General features: G+C 40.6%; 1 pseudogene; it reads left to right on the forward strand.

Annotated features, from left to right (window-relative positions):
- Positions 1 to 7,117: 7,117 nt before the first annotated feature.
- On the forward strand, positions 7,118 to 8,078 carry LOC103226306 (2-iminobutanoate/2-iminopropanoate deaminase pseudogene; annotated as a pseudogene).
- Positions 8,079 to 25,953: the final 17,875 nt, after the last annotated feature.

A 25,953-nucleotide genomic window follows, 5' to 3' on the forward strand; every position in this document is an offset into this window, starting at 1 on the left:
TTCTTTTCTTTCTTTCTTTTTTTTTTTTTTCTTTTTTTTGGACACAGTCTTGCTCAATTGCCCGGGCTGGAGTGCAGTGTCATGATCATAGCTCACTGCAGCCTCAAACTCCTGGGCTCAAGGGATCTTCCTGCCTCAACCTCTCAAACAGCTGAGATTACAGGTGCCTGCCACTATGCCTGGCTAATATTTTTTTCAGAAGGTTTTGCTGTGTTTCCCAGGCTGGTCTTGAACTCATGGCCTCAAGTGATCCTCCCATCTTGGCCCCCCAAAGTGCTAGGATTACAGGTGTGAGCCACCGTACCTGACCTCATTTTTAACTTGCTATGGAAGGAGATTCTATGCCTTCCATTTATTCATTGAAGGCCGCTGGGGTTTCTTGTTGTTTTCACAGCAGGACTAAAGCTCTCCACTTCCAGAATTCACCTCCAGTTTGCTTTGGCACCACTTTCACTCAGGCTCTTCACAAGCATTGCCTCTTCCCCAATTGTTCTGTGCCAGATCCACTGAGATCCACCTAGTTCTGTCTCCTCTCATGGAGCTGGAAGGCTGATAGCTAAACTCTCAGACTCCTAGACTATGGTTCTGGATGTGATTTAGATTCTGCAGTGAGATGCCCTTGCATAAAGATTAGAAAAAGAGAAGCAGAGGCCATCTTCCTGCAGCAGTGCTGCCTGACGAGCAAGCACTGTTGGCAGCAGCTGGTCTCTAACAGTTTCTTGGGTGTAGGATGACTGTGGCAGCAGCCAGAGCAGAGGCAGTTCAGTTTCCGGCAGTTTCCTGACCTCTTCATCATAGTTGCTGTGATGTGACCTTGAAGCCAATCATCTAGCCTAGCGACACCATGACTCATTCCTCCAGCCCCTCCAGTGACTTGTAGGAAACTCATTCCCTGTGTTTCATTTCTTTCTTTTTGATGTGCCTGAAGTTGTCCCACCTCATCCCCCAGGACAGAGCCCTGCTTTAGATCTCATCTGCTTCATGAAGCTCACTGAAGATTTTGGGAGTCTAACAATGGCCTCACCTTGTGGATTTTGATTCCACAAAAATAGAGCAGTGACAATAAGCTGGGAGGGCCCCTGTGCAGAGCTGGAGGAAAACGAAAGGAGGCCTGAGAGGATCCTGGGGCTTTTGTTTTCTCTTTGAGGTTTCATGTTAAAGGTTCCTTGAACAAAGTGTTCCACAGCTACAGGAGCTTTGAAACCCTCTTCTTTTTTTGACATACAGTCTCACTCTGTCGCCCAGGCTGGAGTGCAATGACATGATCTCGGCTCACCGCAACCTCAGCCTCCTGGGTTCAAGTGATTCTCCTGCCTCAGCCTCCCGAGTAGCTGCGATTACAGGCATGTGCCACCACACCTGGCTAATTTTTGTATTTTTAGTAGAGACGGAGTTTCACCACATTGGCCAGGCTGATCTTGAACTCCTGACCTCGGGTGATCCACCCACTTCGGCCTCCCAAAGTGCTGGGATTACAGGTGTGAGCCACTCCACCTGGCTAGACTACTCTTAAGAATCTTTGTGCACAGAATATCTGTGATGTTGCAACCCAAAGGAATAGAGACAAGAATAGGGTTCATTCTATGCTTTCCTTGAGATGAGGGACTTGCATGTTTCATTGCAACTCCTTTCAGGGATATAAACCCTCACAACCTCCTGATTCAGTTAAGCCAGGCCCCATCTTCAGTGACACTGTCAACAGTTGGTCACCATCCTCTCTTTAGCAGCCTCTCCAGTCTAGCAGTCCCTCTTCTCTTCATTTTCAAATTTGTGACCATTCAAAGTGAAATTTGAAACTTTGTACAATCGGATTGGATTTATATTATTTTTGTACAGAAGGCTAGAACTGCAAGAAAATTGATTTCTAACCAGACCCTGCTGTGCCCTGTCCCATCACAGTAAGGCACAGTAAATGAGAGGTTGAGATAGAAATGCCATTTTTTACCCATCAAGTTGAGTACTTCATCTGACATACCTGCAAAACTAACAGCTGCAGATTTAACACATTTTTCCATAAATACATTTCTCTGTAAATCTAGACTCACAAACACACACACACACAAACTAAAGTGCAGCTCCTACAGATGTAGGAATCATCTCTCAGTCCTGAAAGATGAAATTTTTAAAAGAACAGTGATGATGATGATAATGATTCATGTTAACACACTTTTCGTCAAAAGCATTCCAGTAACATTTTAAACCTCATGTAGGGGTTGCATCACGCATTTCTGGTCATCACTGTCTTTGGGGTGAAGCATAGCAACTGTTCTATGACATGGCTAGTGCCTGGTGATTATAATGTTGGAAGCACGGGAGTATCTGGTCTCCAAAGAAATGCTAAGAAGCAAAAAAGTAACTCTGGGCAGTATTACACAGAATACCTGTGTAAAATACCGGCAGTATTGTTTTTGAATATTATGGACTTTTTAAAAGCATGTCAATCACGTGTATTAGAGGGACTTCCTTTACCCGCCCCCTTGACATACACTCGCCGAAGTTTGTGTTTGGTACCAACCCATGGGGAAGACTGTTTCCTTCCAAAGGGACATCTCATGTGAGTTTGCATTTAGGCTTGAGATTTGGGTGGCAGACACACGCAAAATAACTAAGTCAATGGGTGCTCAGAGAATTGGGAGAATATAGGAGAATGTAGCATTATTATTATTTTAATTGAGTATAATTGCCTTATTAATCAGTATTTGCATAATACTTGGTAAAGCACTTAGCTAATACATGGTTATATTCGCAATTTAATTCACCCAGAATATTTCTATTCAGCATTTATATAGCACCTATTGGTTTATGATGCTAATATAGTAGATTCATGTTTCTGTTAAGGCTTAAATGAAATAAGTTGAAAGCCAAGTCCATTATATTACCTTCTTTATATAGAACCTTTCATCATGAAGGATTCCAAATTGCTTTACAAAGTACAGTGAAACCCTTTTACAATGAATTCCTAAGGGGACAGCTAGAGCAGTGTTAGCTGTGGCATTTCATTGTATGAGCACTGTATTCAGCATTATGGGATTGATGGGGAAGCAGCAGATTTTAAAATTGGTATAGCCCTTGGGAACTCAGATTGTGTTATTTGCCAAGATGTCTGCAGTCCAGAGCAAAGGAAAAGTTAAGCTGTTATTGACCTATGAATGAAATTTTTAGGCTTACAATATAAAGAATGAACAAGGAAAGCATTTAATACAAAAACCCCCACCTTAATACAGTGTTAGAAATACATCATATACAGAGAATCTGCTAACAAATATCGTGATAATTAACAGATTTTTTTCAAGAACTCATTCAATTTTCCTTTTTTAAAAATATTTTGCTCAGATGTAACATTCAGAAAAATGCATAAATTGCAATGTGGCATATCAATAGATTTTCACAAGTGAACTCACCTGTGTAACCTGTGTACAGCTGAAGAAATACAATGTTACCAGGATACCCAGGGGTCCCCATATGCCCCCTTCCTAGTTATTACCCAATTATAGGGACCACTCACTAGACTTTCAATATAGTAGATTGGTTTTGCCCGGTTTTGAGCTTTATGCAAAAGTATGTACTCTTTTTTGAAAGCTTCTTTTTCTCAATATTATGTCTGTGAGTTTATACACATAAGTGTATGTAGCAATAGTTAATTGACTTTGATTACTCTAGAGTAATTCATTGTATGAAGGTCCTGTAATTTATTCAACAAAAGACATATATATAAAAAATATATTAAGAACTCAAATCAGTAAGACAAAAGGAGACAAGTCAACAGAAAAGGGGATGAAAGTTTGATTAGTTACTTTGAGAGAAGTGAAAAGATGATCAGTCTCATTAGTTATCAGGGAAATGCAAACTAAAACACCAGATACCATTATACTCCCACCATAATGCTAAAAGGAAAAAGACTGACAATACCAGATGTTGGGAGGATGTGGTGATTTTCACAGAGTGCTAGTTGAAATATAACATGGCACAACTACTTTGGAAAACTGACAGTTTTCTACAAACTGAAACATCTACCCTATTCCTGTTCCACTCCTAGGTACTTAAGAGAAATAAAAATACATGTTCGTATAAATATATGTAAAAGAATGTTCATACAACTTTATACATATAGCCTCTAGCTTCAATCAGGAAATAACCAGAATGACCATCAAAAGTATATTGGATAAGTAATTTTTTCTTCTTTTTAATATGACAAAAAAGCTTTGTTAGCAAGCAGAAAAAAAGGCAGCAACAAGGATTAGTGCAGAAGTTAGTAAAATAGAGAACAGAAAAACAATAGAGAAAAATCAATAGAACTGAAGGTTAGTTCTTTGAAAAGATCAACAAAATTGACAAACTTTTAGCCAAACTAAACAGGAAAAAAAGAGATAAACTCAAAAATGAAAGAGGGACATTACTGCTGATGTTCCAGAAATAAAAATTATAAGGGAATACTATAAAAAATTGGTTGCCAACAAACTAGATAACTGAGATCAAATGGACAAATTCCTGGATCAAATGGACATATTCCTGGAAAGACAGACACAACCAAACTTACCAGAGAAGAAATAGAAAACGTGAATAAACCTAAAATAAGTAGAAATTAAATTAGTAATCAAAAAGCTTCCTACAAAGAACAGCCCAGGATCAGTTGACTTCACTGATGAATTCTACCAAATATTTTAAAAAGAATTGACACCAATTCTTCACACATTTTTCCAAAAAATGGAAGAGAAGGGAAGACTTCCCAACTCGCTCATGAGGCCAGTATTACTCTGAAGGCAAAATCAGACAAAGACATGGCAAGAAAAGAAAAATTACGTATCAGTATCACCTGGAATACAGGCACAAAAGTCTTTGACAAAATATTAGGATAGGTAATATAGAAAAATAATTATACACTACACGCAAGTGGGATTGTCCTAGGGATGCAAAGCTGGTTTAACATTGGATGGTCCAAGATGGCTGAATAGGAATAGCTTCGGTCTGGGCAGCTCCCAGCATGACTGATACAGAAGACGGTGATTTCTGCATTTCCAACTGAAGTACCTGGTTCATCGCATTGGGACTGGTTGGACAGTGAGCGCAGTCCACGGAGGGCAAGCTGAAGCAGGGTGGGGCATCGCCTCACCTGGGAAGCACAAGGGGTTGGGGGATTTCCCTTTCCTAGCCAAGGGAAGCCGTGACAGACTGTACCTGGAAAAACGGGACACTCCTGCCCAAATACTGTGCTTTTCCCACAGTCTTAGCAATCAGCAGACCAGAAGATTCTCTCCCATGCCTGGCTCAGTGGGTCCCATGCCCATGGAGCCTTGCTCACTGCTAGCACAGCAATTTGAGATCAACCTCCAAGGCTGCAGCCTGGCAGGGGGAGGGGCATCCACCATTGCTGAGGCTTGAGTAGGTAAACAAAATGGCCCGGAAGCTCGAACTGGGCAGAGCCCACCGCAGCTCAGCAAGGCCTACTGCCTCTATAAACTCACCTCAACAAAAGGCAGCAGAAACTTCTGCAGACTTAAACGTCACTGTCTGACAGCTCTGAAGAGAGCAGTGGTTCTGCGAATGGCATTAGAGTTCTGAGAATGGACAGACTGCCTCCTTGAGTGGGTCCCTGACCCCCAATATAGCCTAACTGGGAGACACCTCCCAGTAGGGGCCAACTGACACCTCATACAGGCGGGTGTCCCTCTGGGACAAAGCTTCCAGAGAAACGATCAATCAGCAATATTTGCTGTTCTGTAGCTTCCACTGGCAAACAGCATCTGGAGTGGTCCTCCAGCAAACTCCAACAGACCTGCAGTTGAGGGACCTGACTGTTAGAAAGAAAACTAACAAACAGAAATGAATAGCAGCAACATCAACAAAAAGGACAACCACACCAAAATCCCATCTGTAGGTCACCAACATGAAAGACCAAAGGTAGATAAAACCACAAAGATGGGGAGAAACTAGAGCAGAAAAGCTGAAAATTCTAAAAACCAGAGCACCTCTTCTCCTCCAAAGGATCACAGCTCCTTGCCAGCAACAAAACAAAGCTGGATAGAGAATGACTTTGACAAGTAGACAAAAGTAGGCTTCAGAAGGTTGTTAATAACAAACTTCTCCAAGCTAAAGGAGCATGTTCTAACCCACTGTGAGGAAGCTGAAAACCTTGAAAAAAGGTTAGACAAATGGCTGATTAGAATAAACAGTGTAGAGAAGACCTCAAATGACTGATGGAGCTGAAAACCATGGCACAAGAACTTTGTGATGCATGCACAAGCTTCAGTAGACGATCCAATCAAGTGGAAGAAAGGATATCAGTGATTGAAGATCAAATTAATAAAATAAAGTGAGAAGACAAGATTAAAGAAAAAAGAGTAAAAAGAAATGAACAAAGCCTCCAAGAAATATGGGACTATGTGAAAAGACCAAATTGATTCGACTGGTGTACCTGAAAGTGATGGGGAGAATGGAATCGAGTTGGAAAACACTCTTCAGGATATTATCCAGGAGAACTTCCCCAGCCTAGCAAGGCAGGCCAACATTCAAATTCAGGAAATATAGAGAACACCATGAAGATACTCCTTGAGAAGAGCAACCCCAAGACACATAATTGTCTGATTCACCAAGGCTGAAATGAAGGGAAAGATGTTAAGGGCATCCAGAGAGAAAGGTGGGTTACCCACAAAGGGAAGCCCATCAGACTAACAGCAGATCCCTTGGAAGAAACCCTACAAGCTGGAAGAGAGTGGGGGCCAATAGTCAGCATTCTTAAAGAAAAGGATTTTCAACCCAGAATTTCATATCCAGCCAAACTAAGCTTCATAAGTGAAGGGGAAATAAAATCTTTTACAGACAAGCAAATGCTGAGAGAGTTTGTCACCACCAGGCCTGCCTTACAAGAGCTCCTGAAGGAAGCACTAAACATGGGAAGGAACAACTGGTACCAGCCACTGCAAAAACATGCCAAATTGTAAAGACCATCGATGCTATGAAGAAACTACATCAATTAACAGGTAAAATAACCAGCTAACATCATAATGACAGGATCAAATTCACACATAACAATATTAATCTTAAATGTAAATGGGTTAAATGCCCCAATTAAAAGACACGGACTGGCAAATTGGATAAAAAGTCAAGACCCAGGGCTTCTTCTCCTCAAGGGGCTGCAAGAGGGAAGACTTAGCCATGTCGTCCTTGATCAAAAGGGTGATCAGCACCACAAAAGCCCCAGGGGTCATTGGACCCTACAGTCAAGCTGTGTTAGTCGACAGGACCATTTACATTTCAGGACAGATAGGCATGGACCCTTCAAGTGGACAGCTTGTGTCAGGAGGGGTAGCAGAAGAAGCTAAACAAGCTCTTAAAAACATGGGTGAAATTCTGAAAGCTGCAGGCTGTGACTTCACTAATGTGGTGAAAACAACTGTTCTTCTGGCTGACATAAATGACTTCAATACTGTCAATGAAATCTACAAACAGTATTTCAAGAGTAATTTTCCTGCTAAAGCTGCTTACCAAGTTGCTGCTTTGCCCAAAGGTAGCCAAATTGAAATTGAAGCAGTAGCTGTCCAAGGACCTCTGACAACAGCATCACTGTAAGTGGGCCAGTGCTTTGTAGTCTGGAATTGTTAACATTTTAATTTTTACAATTGATGTAACATCTTAATTAACCTTTTAATTTTCACAGTTGATGACAGTGTGAGCTTGATGAAAATATCTGAAGTTATTATGGAAATACCATATAATAGGGAGAACTGAACATGAATTGAAGATTAGAGAAGGGATCCAGTTACTGTTTTAAATTACACCTGTATTACTGAATATAGGAAAGAGATACCCATTACATAGTTACTCAATAAATAAAAGAGAAATAACAGATAGGAAAGAAGAGTAATTATTCCTGAGAAATAATCAAGAACATATCTAATTCAAACTAATGATGTGAACGATTTAGTTTTCATGTCAGGTATGTGATTCTGCTCTTACTTGAGTAAAATTTAAGTGTTTAAATTTGAGGTCAAGGAGAAGAAAGTGGACCAAAATTTAACACAGATAATATTTTTCTAATGGAAATACAATAGACATGCAGATTTCAAAAAAAAAAAAAAAAAAAAAAAAAGGCCAAAACCTATCAGTGTGCTGCATTCAGGAGACCCATCTCATGTGCAGAGACCCACATAGGCTCAAAATAAAGGGATGGAGGAACATCTACCAAGCAAATTGAAAGCAAAAACAAAGCAGGGGTTGAATCCTAGTCTCTGATAAAACAGACTTTATATCAACAAAGATCAAAAGAGACAAAGAAGGCATAATGGTAAAGGGATCAATTCAACAAGAAGAGCTAACTATCCTAAATATACATGCACCCAATACAGGAGCACCCAGATTCATAAAGCAAAGTTAGTTTAACATCCAAAAATCAACTGGGGTTGATTCTATTGATACTACATCAATAGAATAAGGACAAAAAGCACATCATCAGCTCAACAAATACAGAAAAAGTATTTGACAAAATCTAATACCCTTTAATGATGAAAACATTCAACAAACTAGGTTAGAAGGGAACTTCTTCAACCTGATAAAAGATAACTATGAAAAACCCATAGTGAGTGTCATACTTAACGGTGGAAGACAATGTTTTCTCCCAAAGATTAGGAACAAAACAAGGATGTCCATTCTTTCCTCTTCTATTCACCATTGTACTGAAGGGTCTAGCCAAGGTAATTTGGCAAGAAAATGAAATAAAGTATATGCAGATTGGAGATGAAGAAGTAAAACTATCTCTATTTACAGGTGACATGATCTCATATATAGAAAATCCCAGGAAATCCATTTAAAAACTACTGGAAATAATAAATGAGTTCAGTAAAATCAATTGTATTTCTGTGCAGTAGCATTGAGCAAGCAAAAATTATATTAAGAAAACTGCACTCCAGCCTGGGTGACAGAGTGAGACTCCATCCCCCAAAACTAAAAATAAATAAAAACAAAAAGGAAAACAATTCCATTTATAATAGTACCTAAAATAACACAATGGCCAGGCGCGGTGGCTCATGCCTGTAATCCCAGCACTTTGGGAGGCCAAGGTAGGCAGACCACGAGGTCAGGAGTTCAAGACCAGCCGGCCAACATGGTGAAACCCCGTCTATACTAAAAATACAAAAATTAGCCGGGTGTGGTGGCATGTGCCTATAGTCCCAGCTACTCAGAAGGCTGAGGCAGGAGAATCGGTTGAACCCGGGAGGAAGAGGTTGCAGTGAGCCGAGATCACGCCACTGCACTCTAGCCTGGTGACAGAGCAAGACTCTGTCTCAAAAAAAATAAATAAATAAAATAAAACAGCAGTAAATTTAATAAAAGAAGCACAAAACTCATACTCTGAAAACTACAAAATAATGCTGAAAGGAATTAAGGAAGACCTAAATAAACAGAAAGCATCACATGTTCATGGATTAGAAGATGTGCTACTATCGAAAGGCAATATTCCCCAAATTGATCTGCAGATTCAACATCATCCTTTTCAAAATCCCTGCTGACATCTTTGTAGAAATTGATAAGCTGATCCTGAAATTCATAAAAAATGTAAGGGACACAGAATAGACAAAACAATCTCTATTTTATCTTCTAAAATTTATAAATGACATAAAATTGTACATATTAATGGGGTACAGTGTTATGTTTCAATGCATGTGGACATTGCATAATGATAAAATCAGGATAATTAGCATATATCCATCATTTTAAACATTTATTATTTCTTTGTGGTGATAGCACTCAAAGCCCTCTCTTCTAGCTATCTTGAAATATACAATATATTGTTATTAGCTACAATCACTCTACTGTGTAATAGAACACCAGAACTTAATTATTTCTGTCTAACTGTAACTGGCTAGATGTTAGCTAACATCTGCCCATCCCTCTTCTCCCCTTCCTCACTCTCTGGTAACTGCTGTTTTACTCTCTATTTCTATGAGACCAATGTTTTTAGATTCCACCATAAGAATGAGAATGTGTTTATCTTTATCCTTCTGTGCCAGGCTTATTTCACTTAACCTAATGTCTTCTAGGTTCACTCATGTTGCTGCAAATGACAGAATGTCTTTCTTTTCCTCCCTCCCTCCCTCCGATCCTCCCTCCCTCCCTTCCTTTTATTTTTATTTTTTGAGACAGCATCTCACTCTGTTGCCCAGGCTGGAATGCAGTGGTGCAATCATGGCTCACTGCAGCCTGAAACTCCTGGGCTCAAGCAGTCCTCCTATCTCAGCTTTCCAAGTAGCTGGAGACTACAGGTGCATGCCACAACACTTGGCTAATTTTTTTTTTAATTTTTAATTTTAGTAGAGATGAGGTTTCACTATGTTGCCCAGGCTGTTCTCCAGCTCCCAGGCTTAAGTGATCCTCCTGCCTCGGCCTCCCAAAGTGCTGAGATTGTAGTTATGAGCCACTGCACCTAGCCAATGACAGTATTTCATTCTGTTTTATGGCTGAATAGTATTTCAGTGTGTGTGTGTGTGTGTGTGTGTGTGTGTGTGTGTGTGTATAAAATTTCCTTTATCCATTCATCTGTAGATGGACACTTAGGTTATATCATATCTTAGATATTGTGAATAGTGCTGTAGTAAATATTGGAGTGCTATCTCTTTGATATACTGACTTCCTTTCCTTTGGATACATACCCAGTAATGGGATTGCGCTGGATCATATAGTAGTTCTATTTTTAATATTTTGAGTAACTTCCGTACTATTTTTCCATAATGACTTTCCATAATACATTCCCACCAACGGTGTCTAGCAATTCCATTTTCTCTACAGTAGTTCATTATTATTTTTTGTCTTTTTTGATAACAACCATTCCAACTGGGGTGAGGTGATATCCATTGTGGTTTTGATCTGCATTTCTCTGATGATTAGTGATGTTGACCATTTTTTCGTATGTCTGTTGGCCATTTGTATGTCTTCTGTCAAAACAGCCTTGAAAATAAAGAAAAACTTGGAGTATCACATATCCCAACTTCAAAACTCACTACAAAGCTACAATAATCAAGACAGTGAGTTATTCTCCAAGGATAGCTATATAGATCAGTTAAAAATTAAAAAAATTAAAAAATTAAAAACTGAGAGACCAGAAATAATCCCCTGAATTTCTAGTCAATTGATTTTCTTGACAAAGGTATCAAAACAATTCCATGGGGAAAAAACAGTCTTTTCAACAAATAATGTTGGAAAATTGGATATTCACATGCAAAAGAATGAAGTTGAACCCCTGCCTCACAGCATATACAAAATTAACTCAAAATTGATCAAAAACGTAAGTGTAAGAGCTGCAAGTATAAAAATCTGAGAAGAAATATAGGGGTAAATCTTTGTGACCTTGGATTAAGCAATGGGTTTTTACATATAGATGACATTGAAGCACAAGGACAAGAAAAAACAGATGAACTGGACTTCATCAGAATTACAACTTTTATGCTCCAAAAGACACCATCAAAAAAGCAAAAAGACAACCTACAGAAAATTTCATAAATCCCACATCTGGTAAGGGATTTGTATCTAGAATATATAAAGATCAATTACAATTCTATACAGTAGTTCCTCCTTGTCCATGGTTTTGCTTTCTGCAGTTTTAGTTACCCACAGTCAACCATGGGCTGAAAATATTAAATAGAAAATTCCAGAAATAGGCAATTAATAAGTTTTAAATTGCAGGCCATTCTGAGCAGTGTGATGAAATGTCATGCCACCCTGCTTCACCTCACCAGGTAAGTGAAGCATCCCTTTGTCCAGCATATCCATGCTGTGTCTTCTACCCACCCATTAGTCACTTAGGAACCTTCCTAATTATCAGATCAACTGTCAAAATATTGCAGTGCTTGTGTTCAAGTAACCTTTGTTTTACTAAATAGTGGCTCCAAAGTGCAATTGTAGTGATGCCGGCATATTTTTATAATTGTTCCATTTATTATTAGTTACTGTGAATCTCTTACTGTGCCTAATTTATAAATTAAACTTTAACACAGGTATGTATGCATAGGAAAAAGCATAGTATATATAGGGTTTAGTACTCTTCTCAGTTTCAGGCATCCACTGGGGGTCTTGGAACATATTCCCTGTGGATAAGAGGGGACTACTGTAATAAAAAGACAATCCAACTGAAAGATTGGCAATGAATTTGAATCAACATTTCTTCTAAGAAGATACACAAATGGCCAACAAGTCCATGAAAAGATGCTCAGTATCACTAGCCGTTAGAGAAATACGAATCAAAACCACAATGTGATACACCCCAGTAGGATGGCTAGACTCAAAGACAGATAATGATTAGTGTTGGGGAGGATGTAGAGAAATTAGAACACCCAAGACACTGCTGGTAGGAATGTAAAATGGTACACCAACTTTGAAGAACAGCCTCATAGTTCCTCAGATGGTTAAACAGAGCTACCACATCATCTAACAATTCCACTCACATGTGTATACATAAGAGAAATGAAAATGTGTGTCCACTCACATAATTATAAATGAATGTCCACAGCAGCAGTAGTATGTATAATATGCAAAAAATAGAAACAACTCAGATGTCCCTGTAGGGGTGGGAAGGTGTGGTACCTTTCCTCATCCATCATAAGAATCACAACCAACATTCCTGTAGCAAAAGATGAGTTAACGAGACAAAGCATAACAGTTTGTTTAATCAAAGTTTTATGTGATATAGGAGCCTTCAGAAATAAAGATCCAAAAACCAGGGAAACTGTTTATTTTTATGCTTAGGTTTAATGAAGAATGGACAGCCGTGCAGAAATGTGATTGGATTAAAAGGGTATGATCTAATAGTAATAGATGGAGAGGAGGAACCCAGCAAGACCTGTGTGTTCAAATTCTTCTTGGCCTCTCTGTGTAGCATTCCTTCCTTGAGGATTGGGCAAGATCCCTCTGGAATGAGAGTCTTTAAGGGAGAAGGGAAGAGCGAGAGTGATCTTCCTAGGTTTTATGGCTTGCTTTGGGGAGAGGAGTTCTAGGTTCTATGACTCACTTTGGGGAAGAGAAATTCTAGTTCCTATGACTCACTTCCAGGGGTAAAGATTTGGCACATCTTTCAACTGGTGAATGGATAAATGAAATGTGATATATCCATATGATGAGATGCTATTCAGCAACAAAAAGAAAAGAAATACTGATACATTTTATAATCCATATAAACCTTGAAAAAGCCTTATGCTACATGAAAGAAACCAGTCACAAAAGATCACATATTATATGATTCCATTTACATGAAAGGTGCAGAATAGGCAAATCCATAGAGACAGAAAATGGGGGATGAGGAGTTGAGGGGGAGAGCTAAGGGGTGTGAGGTTTCTTTGGGAGGTAATAAAAATGTTTCTAAAGTTGACTGTGGTGATGGATGCACGCCTCTGTAAATACACTAAAAGCCATTGAATTGTACACTTTAAGTGTGTGAATTGTATGGTCTGTGAATTATATCTCAATAAAGGTGTTAAAAAATAGCTTTGTTTCCAAATGACAAAATCAATACACATTCTTTGTGGAAAACTTATAAAAGATTGAAAATACAAATGGATAAAGTAAAAGTCACCCATAATTCCACAGATAACAAGAGGGAACATTCTGGTGTCTATCAAGGACATGCTTTGGCTCTTCTGAAGCAAGGAGCAAATTCCTTTACAGTGCAAACCATCAAGAATGTTACTGGCTTTACTAGTCCCCCAAGATATGTGTTGGCATATGACATTGCTTTCACAAAGCCCTGATACTGCAGAAATTGGTTCTGTCTCTGAGATGGCTCATAAACCACTTTTACTTTAGCAAGTGAGATCTCTTGAGGCCTTGGTGGATGGGGACAGCAAAAGTTGAGTTTGCATGGGAGGTAGAAAATAGAATGTCTGGAGCTTGGGCATCGGGGAAGTGTTATGGAAAGACGAACCCCTGGGAGAGAGGAAGAATAAATGTAAGAGTGAAGTAGAAGTCTAGGGGCAGGGGCACATATTTGAAAACAAGCCTTACCTATTTCACTGTTTTGCGCATAGGGATAGTCCAAGATCTGACAAAAGAGGAGTGTTAATAATCATGTCTAAAAAACCTTCCTAGCATTAGTATTACCACTAACAATAACCCTTTCTCCAATGAATAGTGTACCAGATTGTATTTTCCAGAAATTGCAGTATCTATAAGGTTCTTCTATCCAAGCCTGACACTTCTTCACCAAGAGATGGGAGTCCATGTCCCCTCTCCTCAAATCTTGGTGTGACTACCCTAACCAATGGAATATGGTGGAAGCAATGCTATGTGACCTCTCAGGCTAGATCATTAAAAGGCTATAGCTTCCACTTGGCTCTCTCTTTCAGGACACTTGCCTTTGGAACCCAGATACCATGTTTTAGGGAAGCCCAGGCCACACGGAGAAGCCACATGTGGGTGTTCTGACCCACAGTCCCAGTTAGACCTTCAGTCAACAGTCAGCATCAACTGCCAGACATGTGAGTGAAGAGCCTTCACACGCTTCCGTTCTGAAGCTTTGAGTTTTCCAGCCAAAACCATCCACAGTGAGAAGCAGAGACAAGACATCCCTGCTGGGCCTGTCTGAATTCTTGACCCACAAAAACTGCAGAAAATAATAAACAATTGTCTAGTTTTAAGTCACCACATATATGGTAATTTTGTTACACAGCGATAGATAACTAATACAGTGTTGACAGTTTCAAAAGTTTTTCACAGTAATATGTTAGTTCATGCAAGCGCAATCAGGAAAGTTCTTTCCATTTTACAGATAAAGAAATTGAAAGGCAGAGACATGTCTCTGGTGTTTTTTATTGCATGTGTACATATGCTAAAAGTTTTAAACTACATTGTTTATTTTTCTCATTACTGTTAACTTGAGATTACTTATCATAATTATATTTTATTAGAAAGGGAAATTTTGATTCCCTTGAAAGGATTCATAAAGATAAAAAATAAGGTAAGAGTCAAGGAAGTCAGACAAATTGTTCCTTCTTCTTCCTGAATTTGGTACCACTTATGCTCTAGTTTCCAACACTCAATAACCTTAACGGTGAATCAGTTTTAGAACTATATGACCACCTGCAGAATCCTACCATCTTAAAAAATCTGAATCTAACAGATCTACCATCTCATGCCACAGTGTCTCAAGTTACATCTTAGGATATCTAAATTTCTGTAGATGATAAAATATGCTTTTGAGTTTCACAGGATCCCTAATTAACTTTTGTGTTTGCTAACTGTTCCAGACACACGTGTTTCTTCTGCAACATTTTGCCTGTTGTCATACTAGGCTACCTATGGTAGGTAGCCTATGTTAGGTGAGTAAGGATCTCGGTTATGAAAAACACTGAAAAAATTATAAGGTACTTGCTCTGATTTGAGATTTAATTAAGAACCATGACTTTTATACTCAATCAGTATCTTGTACTTTTAAAAAAAAAAATAGCCAGTTATTTGTTAAGTCAGCTTCCAGATCCTTGACAGATCATCTTTGATCAGAAATACGGCTCAATAGAACATATCTAGAAAAATACACAAGCTGTGCATCTTGCCTATCTCCTCTGAGAAGTAGGTCTGGAGGGAAAGAAGTATTCCTTTTTATTCTTTTTTATTTTTTATTGTAAGCACGTATTGACTTTATAACAATAAAAACAAAATAAACCTCTCCAAAAATTAATTTGTAAAAAGGACCCTGCTTCTGGCAAGATGTTCATTTACCTTCACCTGGATCTAATTTCTTAATTTCCCTCTGTCTTTACATCTGTGTTATGAGTATAACAAAGAAAAGTTCAGAGTCGTTGGCATTTGCCATGGAAAATAAAGATCTCTTCCAAAAACCCCAGCCACATTCCCCAGGGAATGGTGGGTGCCATAAGCACTTGGGGGAAAATGTTTTCATTTTCAAAGGCTTTGACCTGGACTCTGCAGCACTAACCAAGGCCTTAAAATTCCTTTGTAGTTCAAGGTGGAGATTTGAGTTCCTTCTTGAAAGTTTGAGCTCTTAATTAGGATGAAACACTTCAACAGACATTTGTTATTTAAAGATAAAACCCAAATCAAATTCTAAATTGGAGGTTTCATGATAAATAGTTTTGGACTATTTCATGATAAATCGTTTTGGATAAATATTTTGGACTATATGAAGAGGTATCTACACATAGTCCATTATATGTAAATTATGCATTGATATTTTACTTGATCTGTGGGAAAGTGGAAGGGACTCCATCTGGGAGAAGAAAGAGGACCTGCCACATGGAGGCTGGAGTGGGAGGGGCCGGGGTGTGAGGAAAGAGATCCAGGGGCCACCTCCAGCAAGGGCCATTGCCAATGAACTCCTAGTGTGGATCTATCTGAGGTACAGTTTCACCCTTTTCTTCCCTGCTTTGTAACCCTTTTATAATCCCAAGGAAATGTCTGGTTGAAAGATACTAATCTGTAGAGGATTATGTGATGGCCATGCAGCACACCAAGTGTTCTAAGTTACGTAGATTTTAAAAACATCATCTTGTACAATATTATTTTGGCAGACTCTAGGATTATTTCCACTGAGTTTGTTCTAGTGTACTCTCCTCTGTTTACATTGAAGGACTCCCAATAAACAGCCATTATTGCATTTACTGTTAAGATGTTGTTAAGTCAGTGTTTCTGAACAAATATTCAATATCCCCTATGTAAAGATGCATGTGTAAAATTTCTTTCAGACCAAATCCCAAGAAAATCTTTTATTTCCCTGAAAAATTAATGCTTTTCCTCATGGACAGTGAATCATATTATAGATAAGGCTTTCTTTTTTTTGCTTTGACTGCCAGGAAGCTCACAGCCAGATTTGCCACTCAATTGTAATAGCTATTGGATCAAATGTCCAGCATCTCTCTGCTTCTACTTGAACCTTGGCCTTGTTCTTCTATTCTAAATTTTTTACTGGCCCTGTTTTTTAAACCTATTTTCTATTTTATACTGCCCATTCTTTATAAGCTGCCTCAAATCCTTTAGTAAAAATAGTCCATTATATGTAAATAAACAAAATAATAGAACAATTTAAGGTGATCAGTTTTTTCTGCAGCTAACAGGGACTTAAGAAACAATCTAATCTGGCCGGGTGTGGTGGCTCACACTTGTAATCCCAGCACTTTGGGAGGCCGAGGCGGGTAGATCATTTGAGGTCAGGAGTTCAAGACCAGCCAGGCCAACATGGTGAAACCCTGTCTCTACTAAAACTACAAAAATTAGCCCGGTTTTAGTGGCAGGTGCCTGCAATCCCAGCTACTCGGGAGGCTGAGGCAGTAGAATCGCTTGAGCCTGGGAGGTAGAGGTTACAGTGAGCCGAGATCACATCATTACACTCCAGCCTGGGTGACAGAGCAAGACTTGGTCTCAAAAGAAAAAAAAAAAAAGAAAGAAAGAAACAATCTAATCCAACTTGCATATTTTATCAATGAGTAAAGGGAGATCCAGCAAGGCCCACCTTGATTTGCCTGGGACTGAGGGGTTTCCAGGCACATGGGACTTTCAACACAAAAATCAGGATGAGCTGGTCACTCTACTGGGTCAAGTGGCCTTTCTAAAGGCACACAGCAGTAAATCGCAGAAATGGCACCAAAGCCCAAGCCTCTGGCCCTCTAAGGCAGCTCTCTTTCCTTATTAAATGTCATTTTAGAATCTGGTTTTATGAAAGCAAGAGTTTAAAATATGTATCTAGGAACAATTCAGTATCCATCTCTTAGTTCTTATGTTTAAATTTTTTTCTTTCATAGGGAGTTACACTTGACTCTTTCCTCCTGTGTACAGTTCTATCCACAGCTAGAAAGGTACAAGCACTCCCTGAAGATAAAGTCCCCATCCTCACAGCTTCCTGGCAGGCGCAGCTGACTGCACTTCTTGGAATGAGAAAGGAAACTTCCCTATGGCCCATTGCTCCAGGCCTCCCTTCTGTTCTCCAGGGCAGAGGCTGGAAGACCCCAAACTAACACTCACTGGAGCTTTGGGAATCACATGAGCTCCTGTGTCTTTTCAATAGAATACTGTCCATTTTGAGAAAAGAAAACAAAAACTGTCTCCCCCTTCCACTCTTAACTTTTTATAATACGCCCTCAGCCAGATCTAAGAACTGAAAATTACCTCCAGTAGTTTTCTGAAGAAAATAACACCTTTGACAGCTTACTATGGAAGCAGATTCTGGGAATGTTTTAGGATCTCAGCTTATATCTGAAACTCTTCTCTTATTGGTCTAATACGCAATAATTCAAACCAGTGTGAAGCAAAACTTAGCACATTTTAAAACAGAAATCTAAATAGTTTTCTCACCAGCTTAGGGGGACAATGAAACATGCAAGATGACTTGGGGTACAAAGATCATTCTAACTCCTGCTTGGCACGGGGTCCTTCTGGATCCCATGTCAGAGCTGATGAGGTGACTACACAGGAGATCCTGGCCTCTCTAGGGAGGCCTGGCAGGGTCCCAGCCCTAACGCAGCTGGTTACCTTGCCTGCTTCAATGGATATCTGATAGAATGTACAAACAAAATGGTGTCATCTCAAAGGACACTTCGAATTTTTAATTTTGACTTTTTTTTTTTTTTTTGATACGGAGTTTCGCTTTTGTTGCCCAGGCTGGAATGCAATGGCGCGATCTCGGTTCACTGCAACCTCTGCCTCCTGGGTTCAAGCAATTCTCCTGCCTCAGCCTTCTGAGTAGCTGCGATTACAGGCACGCACCACCACACCCGGCTAATTTTTGTATTTTTAGTAGAGATGGGGTTTCTCCATGTTGGTCAGGTTGGTCTCGAACTCCCGACCTCAGGTGATCCACCTGCCTCGGCCTCCCAAAGTGCTGGGATTGCAGAAGTGAGCCACCACGCCTGGCCAATTCTGACTTTATCTTATGAGGTTCTATTAGAAATAGAAAATAATACTCAGCCCCATTGCTCAGTAACCAAAGTGTTCACCCTGCCCAGCAATTTCTTCCTCCTTTCCTCCATCCTTCCTCCCTGTTCTCTCCTTTCCTTCCTTTTTTGAGAAGGATGTTATAAATTTAGGGAAAACTAATTAAATCTATGCTTAGATTGACAATAATATGAAGAATATTAATGATTAATAATAATAGAATCATGGATTGAAAACTAATTAAATCTAAACATAGATTATTTGATGGCCATGTAGTATACCAAGTGCTCAATCCATGATTCTACTATTATTCTCCCTTTTTAGAGTATATTAATATGTTCTGATGGCTGGACATGGTCACTCTTTCTAAAGCTATCTTATAGTTTCAAAAACAATTTAAGTGAATTGTTGGTGAATTATTATTAGAGTAGGGTAATTGTAGGGCTGCAGGATATCCCTATTAAGATTTTTTGCAGGAATCTTGGTAGGGGCTTGTGACTGTCCTGACTACGTCAGTTCCTCTTGCTTATACATTTATTTAATTTTGCATTGTGCCATGCTTGACATCATGAAGGTTCTACCTGCAGGGAACTTGCAATATGGTGAATAGAAACAAAAACATCAGCAAGATGGAACAAAATAAATACTACTGGGTTGGTGCAAAAGCATTTACAGTTTTTGCCACTGAAAGTAACAGATAGTAATAAATAGAGGCGTGAACAACATGCTTTTTTATGTCATGGTGTGTGTATGCTTCTATTAGAGAACATGCCCCTGTGAAAAATAGCCTTTAAACTGGAAGTGCATTTCATCTCCAATCTTGGGCTACCCTTCTCTCTGGGTAAGGACAAATGGCTGCCAACAAGCTGTGGCCTAAGGGGCTCCAAAAGCTCCTTTGCCCCCAAATGTCTTCCCATCTAGAGTCTGTCATGATGCCTGAATTCCCATTATTGGGCTCAATCTTTTGATTCAAGATGCTGAGGCTGCAGAGGACACCAGTTAAAAAATCTAAGCATGGTCCCTTTGGGAGAAGTAACACATTTTACCATTGGGCACACATGATATCAAGCAGGTTATCAGATCAGCTAGTTGTCACCCTGGACAATGAAACACAGGGTAAGCACATTTTACTGGGGTCCCAAGAACACATTTGGATCTTGTACCAGGACAATGGAAATGGTAGAGGCACGGAAGGAGATCCACAGTACAGAGGATGCTGGCAAACAGACTTCATTCATGAAACACAGATGACCTTAGCTCTTTTCATCTACTTTAACCAGGGGTCTACAAGTGTGTATGTGTGGGTGGATGTAGGTGGGTGACACTAGCAGACACCTTTGTGGGTATTAAGTCCTCAATATGATCTTGCAGACACAAAGTGAAGCTTTGGGGCATCCAAAGACCCAAGACTGGCAAAGGATGTCGCTAATGCTCACATTTTTAACCAACCACCATAACCAAAGGATCATTAACAGAAAATACCCAGTGTTCATTCTTCCATACTACTTCCTACAATTTTTTCATCTGGCAGCCACCTCTTGCTCCAATTTTTTCATCTGGCAGCCACCTCTTGCCCACGAAGCCCTTGTGCTTGGGGGTAATCTCCTCCCTTGCCCAACTCAAGGAATGGGGCCTGATGAGCATAAGCAAACTTCACATAGCCCATTGCTCTGACAGTGACTGGCTCATGGGTGGGCATATGACCTAAGCTGGTCCAGTCAGGGTGAATTCCCAGAGCTCTGCTTGGCATTCCCTCACCGGATGAGAATGAAGAGACCAGTAGCTCAGATTACAATTGGAAGCTGTTACATGAGCACTAGATGAAATATTGTTTGGCTATAGCCAAAGCTGTAGCCAGCAGTGCAGAGAAATGGAAAGAAACTGTGTCCTCAAGGATGAGGCGAGCCTCTGGACTGAGAATCCTGGAGCCCACCTCTACAGCTGTCTTGTCAGTCACATGGACTTAAATATTCCAATAAGTGTGGTCTGAGGACTAGTAGCATCAGCATTACCTGGGAGTTTTGTGGAAATGCAGAATCTCAGGTCCCATCCTAGACTTCCTGAGTCAGAATCTGCATTTTAACAAGATCCCCAGCTAATTAATGTGCACTTTAAAGTTCAAGAAGCACTGCCCCAATACAGTTTAATCCTGTTGACTTGAATTTTCCATGACTCTTGATTTAACAAATCCTAAAAATCGCAGGCTCCCTCCACTGGTGACTCTAGGCTTCTCTCTGCTTCTGTGGTCTTAATTAGCCCCTTTTTGTTCCACCACAATGAACTCCCTAGCCCCTCCACTTCTTTCTTCTTACCATTGTCCATTTAGACTACCATCTGGAGATGTCTTGTTTTCTCTGTTGACCTCTTAATCTATTTCTTAAACATCCAACAGATATGCAAGTTGGACCAATTCCAAATGGTTTTTAGAGCAGTGAGAGGGAGTTTTGTACTGACTAGCAAAAGACAACTTTACTATTTGTTTATTGCCAGGGTCAGAAGGTTAGCTCTTAGCTCACCAACCCAACTCTTGCAAGTGGTTTCCACTCAGGCCACCAGAGGTGTAGAGTTTCTGAAATACTTGGAAGACACAGATTCATTGGTTAGTTCCATTGTTGAGTCTGAGCTTTAGAGGAAACTTTTTAGGCAGAAGGGAATGGAAGGATCTCATTCTCCTCATTTGTTTGGGGGAGATGGGAATCCCATCTGCGAGCTTACTGATCAGGGCAGCACTTGACAGATGGCACATGCTTAATAATTATGTCCTGTCATTGGTTCCCTCTTTAACATAGGCACAACAATCATGCCCATTTCAAGAGGGAATATCCTGATCATTTGGCCATCAGCTAGTGTTCTTGCTGAGATTGAGACTGTGATTGCTGTGCAACCCACTGTGTGTCATATTTAAGGTGGAAGTTGTGACTTTTGCATTGGATTCCACTCAGCATCCAAGTTTTCCTGGAGAGGCTCTTGGCCTGTGAGTCTGAGATCTGCTTCCCTCTCTGGCCCTACACGAAAGCGGTTGTGTGGCCTTGGGCAATCACTCCTCCTTCCAGCCTCAGTTCCCTCCACTGTCAAAGAGGGGACTGGACAGGATGGCTGCTCGAGTCCCCGCCAACATTCTAGGAGTCTGTGACTCTGCTGTGGTCGCTTCCACAGAATCTCTCTCAATAGCCCTCCTTACAAGTACTCTGTTTAGAAAGCCCCATTTAACAGGAGGGAAAAGTGGAGCACAGAAAAGCGAAGGGTGTGCCCTGAGGTCTGACTATAGAAAGTTAGAAGTGGAGCCTGTACCACTCTTGCACCAACTCAGGACCTGGAACTTGTCACATGATCACATTTGTCTCCAGTGACTCCATGGCAGAGAAGAGCTAATGACAATACATTTATTCTATTTCATGAAATCTAATTTTTATATAAAATATCTGGATTAGAATGTGGTTTTCTTAGCATAAAAGGATGTTGTTGGCCTATTAGAGATAGTTTATATCATTCACCAAAAGATTTACATGGGGACAGACGTCCCCAGGTCTTAAGATGCTGCCTCAACTGAAGGGCATTCCTTTTAATCCCGTACTTGCATAATAAAACCAGTTAGCAGAGCAGCCAGTGTGTTTGCTCTGGGGGGCTATTCATCAAGGTTATAATGGAGGAAGAGCACCTGGTAACACTGCAAAAGCGGACTTCATTTCCCTTTGTAATTACAACTGTAAAATAACTTCCAAAAACCCAAATTGCTATTGAGCACAAGATAAGGCAACTCTCAGTCTCCACCCCCATGAGTGACAGTCTCATTTCTGCTTAATTGAGCAGCAGTCAATTTCTTTTTGTAGCCAAGGTGGTAGCTTCGGCTTGTTGTCACTTGGTTATGATGGTGGGCACGAGGTGGCCTCATCTCAACCTTGCTGGTGCTCATTTGGTGATTCTGCCGTCTGCCCATGCAGACTGGGGCGGCAAACAGTGCTCCTAGTGAGTGCTACTGTAACTTGTAATTTATTAAGGAAAGCAGAAAATCATCACAGAGGGCAGCTGCGTGACACGGTACCTGCTCTAACAGTGGTCAATTACAAACAGCAAGAATTCCCTAAATGGTCTCTCTTAGGTTGAAACAAATAGATTGAAATTTTTTTCACTTACTGAAAAATCTCAGCATTAAATTTAATCAACATCAGCATATGACATGACTAGGTTGGATAATTTTTGGCCTCCACACTGACTATAAAATGCTGTCAATTACCCTCCTACATTTTCTCTCATTTTGTTTTTCAGAAAAAGGCTATTACTACAGAAATAAGTGATTGTAGTCTAAGGGACAGCAGCTGTTTAATTTCTGCTCTAATTTTAAAATCCTGGCCATACTGCCATTTAAAAAATCAAACTTGGAGTTAACCATATGTAAAAACCATTTAAGTTGAAAACAAAACATTTATGTATACGTTTCTTAAATAAAATACAATGCCCTATTTCTAAATGTTTATTATAATCTTCTTGCATCCCAGCTTCATCACGTTCCAGCTATATGTCCTTGGGCAAGCTCCTTAGCCTTGCAATAACTCAGTTTCTTTACCTGTAAGGTGGCAGTAACAGCTCCTGTCTCACAGGGTGCTTGGAGAATCAGGTAAGATATATATGAAAAGTGCATAGGACAGTACCTGACAAAGGGTAAGTGCTCTATTACATGTTTTCTATTCTTATTCTTATTATTTACATTTTCTGCTCATTAAAAACTCTTAATTACAATGATTAAATCATGTGATGCCCAGGAGTATAAATATATTCTTTAGTGCTTCCTAACCTGGTTTAGCACATAATAGAATCTTTAAGCTGCAGAATGCTCCTCTGAGGAGTCTGAGGAAAGAAATGGACGGAGGAGAGGCCAGTGATTCCCAGGGAATGTGGTAGTGGGGACTGAAGACAGGGATAGGATTGGCCACCTTCATCAGTTTAGGCCTTGTCTTGGCAAAGTGCAGGTGCATGCCATCCTCTAACCCTGGATGAAAGGAAAAACGGGTTTAGAAAGTAAAAACTGCTGGAGGGAGTGGGGAAGGCTGAAGGGGCTTGTGTAGAATAGTCTTGGTCTGACTGGGAGAGGGCTGTATCCAGGGTACACATGAGAATAACCCAGGCCAGTCTCCACCCCATTAGGACCCACTGAGACCCAGGCACCTGGATTTTTCAGGCACCCTGAGGGTGATTCCAATGTGCAGCCAAGGTTGAGAACCACTGCCCTAAAGAGTAGGTGAAGAGGTAGAGGAGGGTCGGGTGAGACCTGAGTGGAGAAAATGTTAAACCACTGCTGCTGTGGCGAAAGTCCCAGGGAGTCAAAAAGAGATGCTCAGTAAGTGCTGGGCTGTAGTGATGGACAAGTCATCTGAGATCACACAGTGTGGCTCTGTGCAAGACCTCACTGTCATTGTTTCTTGGCAGCCTCAGCTGAGGTTCCTGTGGTTTGTGAAAGGTAGAGGTGCACTCTGGCCAGCATATGAGGAGAGAGGAATTTATTGGAAAGACATGGGGGTATTTCAGCAGAAGCCAGGAGAAGTGAGGGAGGCAGGGCAGTGCTTGGGGACTTGGCATCAAGAAGTCAAGAGATTCTTCCTCCCAAGTTCTGCCATTGATCAGGATCGAGTCAAGGCCCCCATTCTAGATGTCAAGTTCCTGGGAGATGGAATGATGGGCCCAGCCTAGGCTACGTGTTCACTCCTAGACAATCAGCTATAGCCAGGGCACAAGGGCTCACTGGCAGCCTATCTCTGTGTACTAGTGACAGTTCCAAAGAACAGTGATCACAGTGAGTCTGACCAACACACCAAGAAGGGTTCATTCTCCCCTAATAACACTTGGCATCCTAGCTGTGGGAATGGACAAAACCAACTTCTGGATCTCCAGGACTGTACATTGTGAAGGCAGGCATGGCCAACTGACCATCAGTCAGGAGGGAGGGAAGTCGCACGGTCAGAGATGACTGAGAATAAGGAGAGTACTGGTAAGGACAGCAAACCCATACACAGCGCTTACATGTATCACCCCCACAACCTTATGAACTAGTATTATGATCCCCATTCTTCAGATGAGGAAACTGAGTTGTTAGGTGACTTGCCCAAGGTCACACAAACCCAGTCAAGCTCCAGCCTCTGTGTTCCTGTCTTCTGAATCACTATACTTGTCTCAAAATATACAAAGTCCTGGTGAAGCTTAGAGAGTGGGGTACAGGAAAATCAGGGAGTAACGGGGATACGGTGGGAACTGTCTCTGAATTCAAAGTCTTGGAGCGAGAGCAGGTCTAACAGATGAAGACCTGTGCTGTTGGGTGGCTGAGGTATTAAGAAAGAGGGCACGAGAAGTTTGAATCCACATGACCCCATGAAAAGATCCTTTTTATAAGTGACCTGCAATTATATCACTATCTGAACAGTTCTGCTGAAACACTATTGATGAACTCTGTTTTGCTGTTTGACTTTTTGGTGTTCGTAAGACTATAAGCTCCTGTGGGCAGGAACCATCCCAGTTGGTGCCCTATAAATGTTCTATTGGTGGATCTAAGTGGAGAGTTTAGGCCAGGCATGGTAGCTCACGCCTGCAATCCCAGCACTTTGGAAGGCCGAGGTGGGCAGTTGCTTGAGGCCAGGAGTTCAAGACCAGCCTGGGTAACATGGTGAAACCTCATCTCTACAAAACACACAAAAATTAGCCAGGCGTGGGCTTGGTGGGAGGATTGCTTGCACCTGACAGGTGGAGGCTGCAGTGAGCCATGATCACACCACTGCCCTCCAGCTGAGTGACAGAGCAAGATCCTGTCTCAATAAATAAATAAATAAATAAATAATTGAGTTAATTTTCCTCCACCTTCACTGACTGGTGTGGAGTATTTAGCCTGATGTAAGAAAAATGTACTAACCAAGAAAGTTTCTCCCCTTCATATTCTATCTTTCCTTAGTGTTTTCTTACTGTCCCTGCAGTGATATGCTGCCACTGAGACTGTGATTTAATTATGCAAAGTGTGACAGACCATTTGAAAGTTATTAGTTGCTGAGGAAGTACATTTATGATGTGGAAAAAAAAAGTCTTTGCATTTTGCTAAGTTTCACATCCTCT

This window comes from Chlorocebus sabaeus, chromosome 21 (genome assembly GCF_047675955.1).
Source record: "Chlorocebus sabaeus isolate Y175 chromosome 21, mChlSab1.0.hap1, whole genome shotgun sequence".
Classification (NCBI taxonomy): domain Eukaryota; kingdom Metazoa; phylum Chordata; class Mammalia; order Primates; family Cercopithecidae; genus Chlorocebus; species Chlorocebus sabaeus.